The following is a 13,436-nucleotide window of genomic DNA, read 5'->3' as shown; positions in this document are numbered from 1 at the left end:
TCTATCTGCAGTTAGCTGCCTGAAGTGCGAAAACGTGCAGCCATCTGGGTTCATTGAAAGTTGTTAGGCTGCTTTGAAATTCCAGTGTTAGTGTTAGCCTGTGGGGTTCTGCTTGCATTAAAATCTGTGTTGGTTACATTTCTAGTAATCATTTTAATCGGAGTTGCTGGCTACTGAGACTTGTCTGTATATATCAACTGGACACAAGCTGATTTAAGTATACTTTTCTCTGCACTTATTTAAGATTTGATTCAGTAAATATTGTGTGTCTCTGTCTATCTGCAGTTATTTCCCCAACTGCCCCATCCTCCCTGTTTCCTGTTGTGGTGTTAATCTTGGTGGCTTTGGAATTGCCCACCCCTGCTGTAAATCTGTTTTTGCACACTCCTCCTGGACCCATCTCATTTGCTCACTCAACTGAATACAGTGAGATCATATTTTGATTTCAGATACTCCTACTAGTCCCATCTCCTCTGCTGTGTACAGAGAGAGCACTTGGGAAGGACATTCCCTTATAGTATCTTAATCGGCTCTGTTTCCTCCCTTTCCAAAAAATAAAAATCCACTTCGTCTGCTTTACTGTATTTGTGTTTCTTTCTACTTTATTACCTTATTTTGCTTTTACCTCTTCTTAAAAGTACTCAACTGAATTTATTCTGCTGCCTTTATTACTGCTTGTTAGTAGCCTGATTAAATTGTAACTGTTATTCTAATGCCTTTGGTTTAAGCACTTGGGCTTCAAACAGTTGTTTTACATTAAGAAGGTTTGTGGTCTGCACTGTTGTGGCAGGACAGGTAGCATACATCCTTCTAAGTTGGGAACTGCTGATTGAAGGCTCAGTGTCTGTTATTCTAAAAAGTGTATTAGTTCTGGGTTAAGCACTTGGGCTTCAGGCCAGTTATTTTACATTAAGAAGGTTTGTGGTCTGCACTCTTGTGGGAGGAGAGGCTAGATTCTGCCCTTCTGAGCTGGGAATTTCTGGTTAAAGGCTTATTGCACATGCTTACTTGAACTGTTTCTTTATGAAATCATTACGCCTTGTTTGCTGTAGCATAGACTAGATTCAGGCCTGCTGGATCTAGCTTTGTTTGTATAACTTGTGCACTGATCCAGACCGTCTTGTTTGGAGAAGGTTTCTCTGTACCCTAGTGGCAGGAGTCTGCAGTTAGAACTTGTCTGATTGAAGGCTGCTGGAAAAGGCTGCTCAGTTTTGAGCTTTTTAACTGGTGTTGTTTTGATTGTATCTACTGTATTTTTTGAAAAAAATATATAAATATCCTTGTTTCCCACCTTTCTGAACTAATATAGTCCAGTTTTCAGGTCACTGCTGAATCCAGGGCTGTGTTACAAGTTTCTGTGTTGCCCATACCTTACTTGGATAGAAGGAAGTTTCATTGTTCACCTGTGAGAGAGGGTAGCTTTGAGCAGCCTATCTGTCTCTGGAGGAGTGGTTTCAGCCCAGAAGTTAGTAGTTTATTGACCATTTTGGGCTAATTTCTATCTCTTTCACTTCCCTGCTATAAAAAATGCATTTGTGCCATTTTTGCGCTTGTATTCCACTCAGCAAGTGCCTTCCAGGTGTTCTGCAGAGTCTACAGCAGCAGCAGAGAGAAAAAAGAGAGACTTTGGAGTGATGAAGTATCATTCTTCTGCTTTTCTTCCTGTCTTAACTAATTCCGCCTAAAACACCTGTTTTTTTAGCATTTCTGTGATTTAAAAAGTTTGTTATTGTTACATATTGTACTTATTTGCTGCCTGCACTTGAATTAAGTCATTTTTTACAAAGCCACTCTATGAGCATCTACAGGAATGCATGGATCGTGCTATCCCAAGTAAAAACAAGACTCAGTCCTCCAAGGAAAGGAAACCAGTCTGGTGGATCCCTGCCATAAACAAGCTATACAACAGAAGGAAGAAACTAGTACAGAAAAGAATAAAATCCCAAGAAGGAAAGACACCCCTGATCAGTATCAGCAAGAAACTACAATCCCTCATTAAATCATCCAAGGCATCAAAAGAAAAATTGTCAATGACTCCAAAGATAACCACAAAGCGTTCTTTAGCTATGTCAAGAACCTAAGTGGAAACTCTCAGATCTGCTCTGAGTTAGTGCAGAATGGCACAAAATACACTGAACCGACTGATATTGCCAACATTCTGGCAGGCAGGTTTAGTGCAAACTTCACCCCCTCTCGTGCCCTAAAGGGCCCATAACCATATCAGAAGAATGTAGGGTTCCATCAGTCACTGACAGACAGGTTAAAACAGCCCTATCCAAAGCCAAAAACACAGCTTCAATGGGACCGGATGGTGTCCCAGGTTGTGTCTTACAAGAGCATCAAAATGAACTAACCCCTCACCTAAACACACTGTTCAAACACAGCCTCTCTACAGGCTACATACCCACAGAGTGGCACACAGAACACAGTTATCCCACTCCACAAAGGTGGAGCCACAACGGACCCCAGGAACTATCGCGCTATAAACCTGACTAGCCTGGTCTGCAAGGCTATGGAGCGCATCATCATGGAACTCATTAACAGAGACATTGGGAACCTCCAAACCTTGGACCCTACCCAGTTTGGCTTTGTTAAGGGCAGATCATGCCTTCTACACCTGGTGGACTTTTTTGAGACACTTACCAAGACATTAGATGAGGGAAAGGAGGTCCACACAGCCTACCTAGACCTTGCAAAGGCTTTTGACACCATTCCTCATTCTAGTATTATAGACAAGCTCACCAGAACATAAACCCCTATGTCATGAGATGGGTTGCCAAATGGCTCATGGATAGAACCCACATGGTGAGAGTTGCAGGCTCTATGTCCAACTCTAAACCAGTTACAAGTGGCATCCCCCAAGGCTCAGTCCTTGGACCCCTCCTGTTCGGTATATACTTCTCAGAGGTACAGGCAAGCGTAGGAGGACTATGGCTGACCAAGTTCACAGATGACTGCAAACTAGGGGCCATAATTGATACAGGCACCCTCCAGAAGGGTCTCACTGAGATGGATACCTGCTGTCAAAATCATGGCCTCAAGCTAAATGCCAAAAAGTGCACAATCATCCCCTTTGGAAACAATAAAGTACCCGCGAACTACCACATAGGTGGTAGTCCCCTAAATACAGAAAATATAATAAGGGATCTGGGGACCCAAGTTGATAGTAATCTCTCCTTTGGTAATCATATTGCCAAGGTGGTTAGAAAATCCTTCTATGTAGCCCACAAAAGGGTTCACATCTAGAACAAAAGAGGTTATTGTGACTCTCTACTCATCACTCATTAGACCCATCATAGAATACAATGCGCCATTTGGGATGTACCTTACAAGACACCTGCAACAGCTGGAAAGACCACAAAAGTACGTCACCAAAAGGATTACTGGCCTCAAACAGATGCCCTATGTAGTCCGACTCAAGAAACTCCAGCTGTACTAGGTTGCATACCGCTTACACAGAGGTGATCTCTGCCTGACATACAAAGCCATGTCCAACCCAGAATTGATAGACGTGCTCCAACAAAAAAAAACACACGCTTTAGAGATATAAACCTCACCACAATGATAAATAGGACATGCTGGAGGGATAGATTCCTGTCCCAGAGACTCCCCATGCTTTGGAACAGGATTCCAATATACATTAGGCAGAGCCCCTCACTAACACTCTTCAAGAAAAACCTTGACGGGTGGATGGAAAACAGAAAATTTACCCTGGGGATCACTGCAGTGGCTCTGCTGGACAGTGGTGCAGGGAACTAATGGCTCTGCTGGACAGAGGCACAGGGAACTAATCTAAGGGGGTGGCAAAAGCCAACACATTCTGGCTAGACTTATAAATGCCCTTGGGCAGAAAGCCTAGTACTTACCTATGAATCTATGAACCTATGAGGTATGGACAAACACAGAAACTTGTAACACAGCCCTGATTTCAGCACTAACCTGAAAACTGGACTATACTAGCTTAGAAAGGTGGGAAAACAAGTATATACATATATTTTTTTTTTTCTCGGAAAATAAAGCAGATACAATCAAAAAAACACTTTAAATGCACAGAAATGGCTATCACACTTGAGTGTGTAGCCTACAACAGTTAATCAGGTAAGTTAAACACAAATACAACTTTGTTAAAGTGCAGGCAGTAAAATAAGTACAGTATGTAGCTGAAACAAGCTTTCTAAATCACAAAAACTCTAGAAAATCGGTGTTTGAGGTGGAATTAGCTAAAGGTAGCAAGAAAGACAGAAAAATTATACTTAATCACTCTAAAGTCTCTCTTTTCTCTCTGCTGCTGTAGAACTCTGCAGGGCACCAGGCAGGAGCTTGCTGAGCTGTATACTGCCTTCTCCCCTGCTTTATTATTTTATCATTGTCCCTTCAAACAAGTAATTTTAAGGCTGTCAACTAACATTTTCTGAGTGTTGTGTTGAGATAATTGACCTGTCTGTAGATATAGTTTTTGAATTATGTCAAGGGTTTGAATCCAGAACTATGTGAAAGTATTATTTAATGCTTTATTTATATTACTATTATGTGTGCAACCAATGGCTACATATGGTATTAAAACAACATTATCCTGCTTATGTTTTAAACATGTTTCTACTTTTTGACCCCTGTTCGCTCCCTGTGTGAAACGTGATTGTACATAGCATGAAAGCATGATAGATTAGTCATCAGGAAAAACATAACAGTAACACACTACAAAGATGTTCAGCAATGACCCAGAAAAAAAATCATTATTTGTCTCTATCCCTGTGTCCATTTCTCTCTTTCTCTCTGTTCCCCTTTCTGCATCATCACTTTTTACTTTTGCATGTGTCTTAGACTAATGAACGTAATGTACATGACTGCAATGAAGACTAAAGCATGCAATATCCTTTGCTTCAATTTGATGTCAGATTTTAACTTTGTGAAGTAGGAGTTTGTATGTGGTGTGCTGAGATAATGCCCAGGCCTGTAAACTGCTTTTTTATAGTGTGAAGTTTTGAATCCATAAGTATATGAAAGCTTTATTGAATGTGTTTTATATGTTTCTTATGTGTATAAATGTTGGCTACATATCGTAGTAAGACCATTATCCTGTTGCTCTATTAATCTGCTTACTCTCTATTGTGAACACATTCTTGCACAGATCCTAACAGAATAACTATGATTACAAACCTAAGAGTAACACAATGCAAGCATGTCTAGAAATGGCCCATAAGCAAGAGCTGTTGGTGAATGTTATGAATATTGCAATTGCAACTATCTGGGACTTTTACTATACTGCATCCTGTTATTATGTTTTTGATGCTTTGAGTGGTTGGTGAAGACTGGAACTTGCCATTCAGCCAAATAATCATCCCTGCATAGCACAAAGTGGGCCCTTGGCCTCTATGGCTTTTTTACTGTAACTGCTTATATTATAAAGATTTGATCTAACTTAGTAAGGTATAAGCTGTTGTGTACTGTGTTTTTGGCTCATTTTGCTGCTCCTTGGCCTCATTGTCATTTTCCCTGCAACAGCATATCTAACAATATTTTAAAAGGAGATAAGTACTGTTGAGGCTTTTGCAAACTATACTTTTGATTCGTTTTCCTGTTATCTGTGACCTTTACTATACTGTGCCCTGTTACTGTGTTTTTAGACACTTTGAACTGTTGGTGAAGATTGGAACTTCAGCCGAATTAACATCCCTACATAGTATAAAGTGGGCTCTTGGCCTCTATGGCATTTTTTACTGTAACTGCTTATATTATTAAGGTTTGATCAAACTTAGTAAGGTATAAGCTATTGTCTACTGTGTTTTTGGTTAGTTTTGCTGGTAGATGTATTTTGTGAATATACTGTGCCCTGTTGTTGACTTCTCTGATGGTGTAAGCTGTTTGTAAAGATTGTAATGTTTGTGTCCACTTTAAGGTTGTGTAGAATTACTGCATTAGCATCTTCACCTAAGTACCTGCATTTATTTGTGAAGCAGTTGCACATGGTGGGTATCTTGCTTGCAAATTAACCGTTGACTAGCAACAGTATGTAGTCACTAGGACCATACAGCCTCAGTCTCTATATATTTTTATGTGACTATTTGCAGCGTTGTTATACCAGATAAACCTCCTTTGTTAGACAGTGTTATCCCAATTCTTTATTGAGTTGCAGGCTGTGTCTACTGCTACCTATACTACTGCATCTAAGGTTTATATTAGTGAGAACTCCTAAACAACATTACCAATTCCTATATAAACTGTTATTTTGCTCCTTACTCTGTAAATGTTTTATTTTAACCAATCTCCAATCACTACTATCCTGCCCCTACAATATGTCTGCTCTAAAATAACATTTCCCTCCTACTCCACTCATTTCTCTTTCCCTACATGTCCTCTGTTCTAAGCTAACATTTTCTTCCTTCTCCCTCATTTCTCCTTATTATTGACATCCCCATGTAGCCTTATTCCTTTATTAAACCTTGCCCTCACTAATACCTTGATTCAGCTAAACCCTATTATTATTCACCTCATACTTATCCTCTCTCTCTCTCTTTTTGTTTTACAGGTCCCTGCCACCAAACAATTAAATGACTTTGTTAACCTCAGTCAGCTTTGAAGACCACCCACTCCCTTTAAGAGTGTTGTTCCTTCAGTGGAATTCCTATCCAGCAACAGTGCAGTAAATGAACAATGTATGTGACACTGTGTAACCACTACGCCTAACATTCTATACCCACTTGATGTCACATATTACTGTATGCCTCACTAAATTACTGCCCCTGGTCAGCTACAGCACTCCCTGTGTACCCTCAACCCACTACCCCTTTTATCCTAGTCTTTAAGCCAGTCACCTTCCCACACTGCCTACACCCATCCACTTTCTCTGTTAGCTCTTTCCCTCTACTCTACTGTGCCCTACTAATACATTCCCTCATATCTCTTCCTACCACCTGTTTATTTCCTCCCTCTGACCTCTCTCTCCCATATAGAATCCTTCTGGCCTCTTTCTCCAACATAGAAATTCTACTCTCATCTCTCCCTACCATAGTCTCTCCCATTCACCTTCCTAGCCTTGCTCCCAGCCTAGAAACTGTCAGTTCCTATGCTTAGATTTGCTCAAAACCTAAGACAGAGACAGGAATCTCTGATATTACTCAAGACATTCTCTCTCCTGTGCTGAAGTATCTGACCTCCTCACTGATTGTTTTCTTTTTGTCTTTTTTCTTCTTGCTACACCTTCAGGAAGGTGCTGCCCCACTCCATTTACCCTCGTTAACACTTGGGCTCTCCTCACTTCCCTACCCTACCCCATTCCCACCCAACCCCACTTCAATTATATTTATAGTTATAGACCACACCCCTCAACACAATTCACTCCCATTTATCCAATCAATCCTCACCAATCATCCCCCACACTAGAACACTCCACCACACCCTATTCAACACCCGTCCTGTATAGTTACTGATACCACTCCTACACTCACCTAACTCCTCCTGCAACTCAGCAATGTCCTATACACTTCACAATAAGCTACTAAAAGTATTATTTTTTCATTAACTATCTTCTCTCCCCTCCTGTTATCCATCCTTTCTCCTACCACACACAACTTAATATCACCTCCCCACCACCATGGCAGACAGACTCCACAACCCATAAAAGTAGGGCATTTCCCTATATCACCCTGCATCCTTACCTCCACTCAATCTTTTTCCCCCCTGTATAATACTCTTAAATACCAAACTAGCCCTCCATCCTCACAGACACAAGCTAAGATATTACACAAACTAAACAAACTCCATCTATGCCTACTCCAAAAACTGGCTTGCTGTGAGGACATTCACCCTAACCCAGGACCCAACAAATCTAACAACAGAAACTTAAAAGAACCAAATCCTCTATATTTAGGTCATAGGTTAGTACTAGGCTAACTGCCCTTGTGGGCCATTTTAAGCCTAGCCAATTACCCCATGTGAGAATCAAACCCTGCACCTTGTGTATACAAGGTAAACACCTTAACTATTATGCCATCCTCCCAAAGACCAACCTCATCTCTCCTCCTTTTAAACATTAATGTTAGAAGTATTCTTAACAAAACACAGGGCATTCATGCCCTACTAGCTCTGTATAAGCCAGATGTCATAATATTAACAGAAACTTGGCTCAAACCTGAACATCATGACAATGAAATAACTGCTCCTGGGTACAATATTATATGCAGAGACAGAACAGGTAAAAAGGGAGGTGGAGGTGTTGCAATACTATTCCAGAACCACCTCTCCATTGAACAATTTGAGTGTACTTCACAAGACATCAAAGACATAGAACTAATACTTGCCAAATTAAAACTTAACTCCAAAAAATAAATAATTATTGCAGGCAGATATATCCCACCAGGTAATAATACTGCCATACTGGAAAGTGTACTAAACTGGATGTCATCCTCCCTTTCACAAGAAACCATACTATTAGGTGACTTTAACATTGACTGGACTGACTGCTCCAGCCAAAATCCCACCACCCATCTTAACCTCCATGGGTTTAACTAAATTATAACTGCCCCACAAGAATTGACAAAACCTCCAAATGCCAATCCATCTTAGACTGGATTCTGTTGTCAGACCCCATGCTGGCTCAACAATCAGGCTGTCTTCCTAACAGTCTGAGTGACCATCAAGCAATTTACCTAATTAGGAACCGATCCCACCACAATAAACAACCCATCCTCAGAGAAGTACATAAAAAAACCTACAGAGCTAATGACCTAATCAATTCACTAAAATGCTGCAACTGGTCTCCCTTAAAACAACTACCTCTAGATGAAGCCGTTCAGCACTTTAACTCAACCTTCCTAAGCATCTTAAACTGTCATGCACCCCCCAGAACCATAAGAATCAAAACTAACTATGCTCCATGGCTAACAAAAGATACTGAAACCATAATGAAAGAAAGGGACAAAGCTCAGTTACAATTTCACAAGCAAAAAAACACTACCATGAGACAGAATTATCTTGGATTCTGCAACAAAGCAAAAAAACTGATAAAAATTAGACAAAATTAATTACCATAAAACCATGCAAGAAAAATATGCTCGCAACCCTTAAAAAGTCTGGGCCACAATAAATAGTTTACTGCACCCAGGTAAATCCTCCACTCCTACCCCTGTATTACCAAACAACCATGACAACATCCCCACCCAATTTAACAAATACTTTACTGAAACAGTCGAAGCCCTAGCCAATACCCACAACCCTAGCAGCCCCTTACCTCCAGAGACCCCTACCCATTTTGGTTCAACAAACAACTCCTCCAGTTTTTCCCTCAACCCAGTCTCCACTAAGACAATTATTAAACCCCCCTCAAAAAAACTGAAACCAACCACCTTGGCAGCTGACAATCTACCAGCAAACTTCCTTCAAATAACAGCTAACGCTATAGCCTATCCCATTTCCATTCTCATAAATAGGTCAAAATCTGAATGCAAAGTACCTCACTCCTGGAAAATATCACATATTATACCACTGCACAAACGGGGTAAGTCCCTTGAGCTTTACCAACTATTACCCTATTGCAATTCTATCACCTTTATCATAAATATTAAGAGAGAGTTGTTCATTCCCAGCTAATGCAGTTCCTTCTACAGAATGATCTGCTATCCAAATCCCAACATGGCTTCAGAACCCCCCACAGTACTATCACAGTACTACTCTCATTTACCAACATTGTCAGTCACCATAGAAACAATGGACTATTTGTATCCTCAATATTCTTAGACTTATCAAAAGCTTTTGACATGGTCAACCATAATATGCTTCTAGAAACTCTACCTTGCCTTAACATAGCCTCCTCCACCATAAAATTGTTCAAGAACTACTTATCAGATCATCAGCAGGCGGTTCTATGGCTAGACCAATTGTCCCCTCTTTTACTAGTAGCATTAGGTGTCCCTCAAGGGTCCATCCTAGGGCCTTTACTTTTCAAACTATTCACTAACCAGATAACCTCATCCTCACTCTCTGCTTCTGTAGTGCAATATGCAGATGATACCACCATTATATGTGCCTCCCCCTCCCTACATGAGCTAAAAACCATAATCCAAAACAACTTTTCCTAAGCAGAAGAATGGTTCACTAACATAAAACTTATTCTTAATCCCAAAAAAAACAAACTCATTCTCTTCAGCCCTGGTAGATCTCCTCCACTAAATAACAATTTCACCATAACATCTAAGGATAATATACAAATCACCCCAACAACACACACAAAACTATTAGGTGTTGAAACTGACAATAATCTAAAATTTGACATACACATAGCCCAAACAATTAAGAAAGTTAACAAAAAGCTTGGTCTCCTTTACAGGAAGAGACAGTTCATCACTAAACCTACCAAGGCCACCTTAGCAATGACTCATCTCTTATCCATTCTCCTTTATGCCTCCCCATCTTAACTAACCTTCACCACACCGAACTAAGCAAAATGGAATCCTGTTACAACAAGATTGCCAAGTTTGCTACTGATGCGTCTCATAAATCCCATCACTGTCTAGACCTCAACCACCTAATTTGGCTTGAATTACCCCAACTACTCCTACTCAACCAACTCTCAATAGCTCATAAACTCTACTACCTTCCTGGCAAAACCCCAGCACTTCATAATCTAATTTACCCCATACCACCACTAGAACATTATGATCTAGTTATCAAAACCACATAAAGGTCATCAAACATAAAAATGACACTGGTAAATCCCTCTTTGCCTTTTCCATTGCCAGAACCTGGAATTCACTCCCAGGCCACTTAACTGCCACCACCTCTACTTCCCAATTTAAAAACCTTCTCAAAACTCACTACTTGAATAACTGGCATTGTTCATGTCACTCCCCAGGTTAAGCCATCCCACTGCACTGTTACTAGGATTCTGGTAAGGATCAAATGGTGATTCCCACATCACATATGTTAATGGTAATAAATTAACTCAACTCTCACGTATGCATTTATATATGGATATGGCTTACTGTCAAATATCTACATATTGTTAATCTCTGTTATCTATGCTCAAATGTATTCTTAATATGTATGATATTGTTTTCTTATATGTGATTATATTGTCTCTTTTGAAATGTACTGGTATTTGGAGCTTTTCTCCCTGGGCCTCTGCTGAAAATGGACCTGTGTCCAGTCGGACTTTCCTGGTAAACAAATGTAAAATAATAAAATAAAAATAAAGACTCTTTCTATGTCTCTATCCCTGTCTCCAAGTCTGTCTCCCCCATTTATTGTCCTGAAGTTTTTCATGGAGCTTGACATTGTGCAGCAATGCGAGTGATGCTGAATGACATTTGATGTCTTAATGCAAAAGCTGAAGATATTAATATCAACCACACTAGCATGGTTAAGGTCATGCAAATATGCTTAACCCTGCTCTGCTATAGAAATAGAAACTGATAGTACTGTTGTGAGACACCTACTGTAACATATGTACCTGTATTAGGCTGCTGAATGTAACATACAATTTAAGGGATGTTACAATTGTCATCACAGTGATGAAGCCTGATGCCTACATTTGCCATTGCTTCAGTCTGTTGTCACTGTCCCTCCAAATATGTGATGTTAACTTGAGGCAGTATAACTTGCTATGCAGTGAGCTTAGACAATCCTTCTGTCTCTACATTTTTATTTTATCATCTCAGGGGTTCAAATCCACATGTATATCATACAATTAGATAATGTTTTCACTTCTTACCAGTATGTGTTTAAGTGAATGCTGCATATATGCCTCATTGTGTTTCCACTGTCCTGCCCTTTCTTGATCCACAATGGAAACACTTCATTGTACACAGCAACACCACTGAAATGCAGTTTTTCAAATGATGTCCACATTTATGCATCTCAGTGTTTGCTATGTTCATCACTACATTTGTGAATGTCTGAAAAGTCATTAAGGATTAGAGTCATTAAGTAATGCCATACATTTTCAAACATGAATCCTTTTATCCTAGGCAAGTTCATATTTTATAAAGGCAGTATTTACAATTAGATTTTGGCTTTTGTCACCCAATATGTTTTTACTTTGTAGGTACAGAGCCTGACATAAGAATTATGTCATACAATCACATACAATTGCATACAACAATTTCAACATGCCTCAAATAAATGGACAGTCAACATATACGAGGGCTGTGTCATTATACCTCTGTGTAGTACATCTAATGAGTAAAGTACTGCAATTATCATGACAAATGTGCAAGTCGTAACTCATGAAATATTAACGTAACACGCATCTGTTCTGGTTTTCATAAGATTCTTAATGGTTTGCACATCTATACTCTGTATTAGCGCAGAGATTGCCATGGGGCAACGTGGACTGCTGCTAACTGTAGTTGTAAGTTCAACACCTCAGGATATGATTATGCACTAATACTTTGCTCTCAGCTGTGCAAATGAGCTTATCATTGCTGAGCTTCAGGGAGAGATTTATAACAAATTATGTGAATAGATTGTACAACTTCTGCATGTCTTAATGGAATGTTGTAGTCAACATATGTGGATTTCATTCTGATATTGCCTGAATACAGCATTCTATAAAGTTATATCTGTACACCAACACTTACAGTTGGAAATGATGTACAATACTGCAAAACCATTTTACACATGCTTTATCAGTGGTATTCAGCATTGTACTGTCATATTGTTGATCTGGCTGGCTGTATTTATACTGCACACTGTCCAATCATGAGACAATACAAGTGAAAATTACTTAATAAATCATTACTCTTTCCACACAATCATCCCGAGATGAACATTCATGAACAGCTGACTGTCAATCTGTTGCTTCACAAGTGTGGTTGTCATCAAACACTATACTGTGAAACCAGTACATGCCACTCATACTAACACAATAAACATGAATAACAGGATAGATAAATAATCTGAGCAGTATAGAATTACTTGGGATCAGTACATTGCTGTTACTTCTACATGTCAAGACACAGGACTCTTCACCAAAATTTATGAAGCACACCAGCTTTTCTGCAAAAGACTGATGTGGTAATCCTTGCAAATGAGCATTTTCATGCATTTAAAGTCTGACATCTCTTGTGGCTCGTGATTGATACTGTGTTCTCTAGACTGTGTAATTAGATAGGTAGGTAGTTAAATCCAGCAGTGTATGACTATTCTAAGTGTATGTTTCTCTCTCATGTTGTGTAGAAAAGGCTTCCAATACATTCAAATGCATATTGGATATGCAGCTGTGCAATGTTACTGTGCTCTTCTGCCATTTTCTTTCCTTTTTAGCACAGCCATACCCTATTAAACAATGATGATGTAATTCATTCAAATGTGCACTGTCAGTTGTAAAACAACATTTATTTGGGCACTAGCAATTCATGCAATGCTCTCTAGCTTGTAATTTTAGTTAGGCAGTCAGTTGTAATCCAACCATTACTCCTTAGACTCAGTTGTGTCACTAGGAC

Source organism: Protopterus annectens, chromosome 8.part0, assembly GCF_019279795.1.
Source record: "Protopterus annectens isolate FY-2018-M chromosome 8.part0, PAN1.0, whole genome shotgun sequence".
NCBI lineage: Eukaryota > Metazoa > Chordata > Ceratodontiformes > Protopteridae > Protopterus > Protopterus annectens.
Note: the sequence above shows the minus strand (reverse complement) of the source record.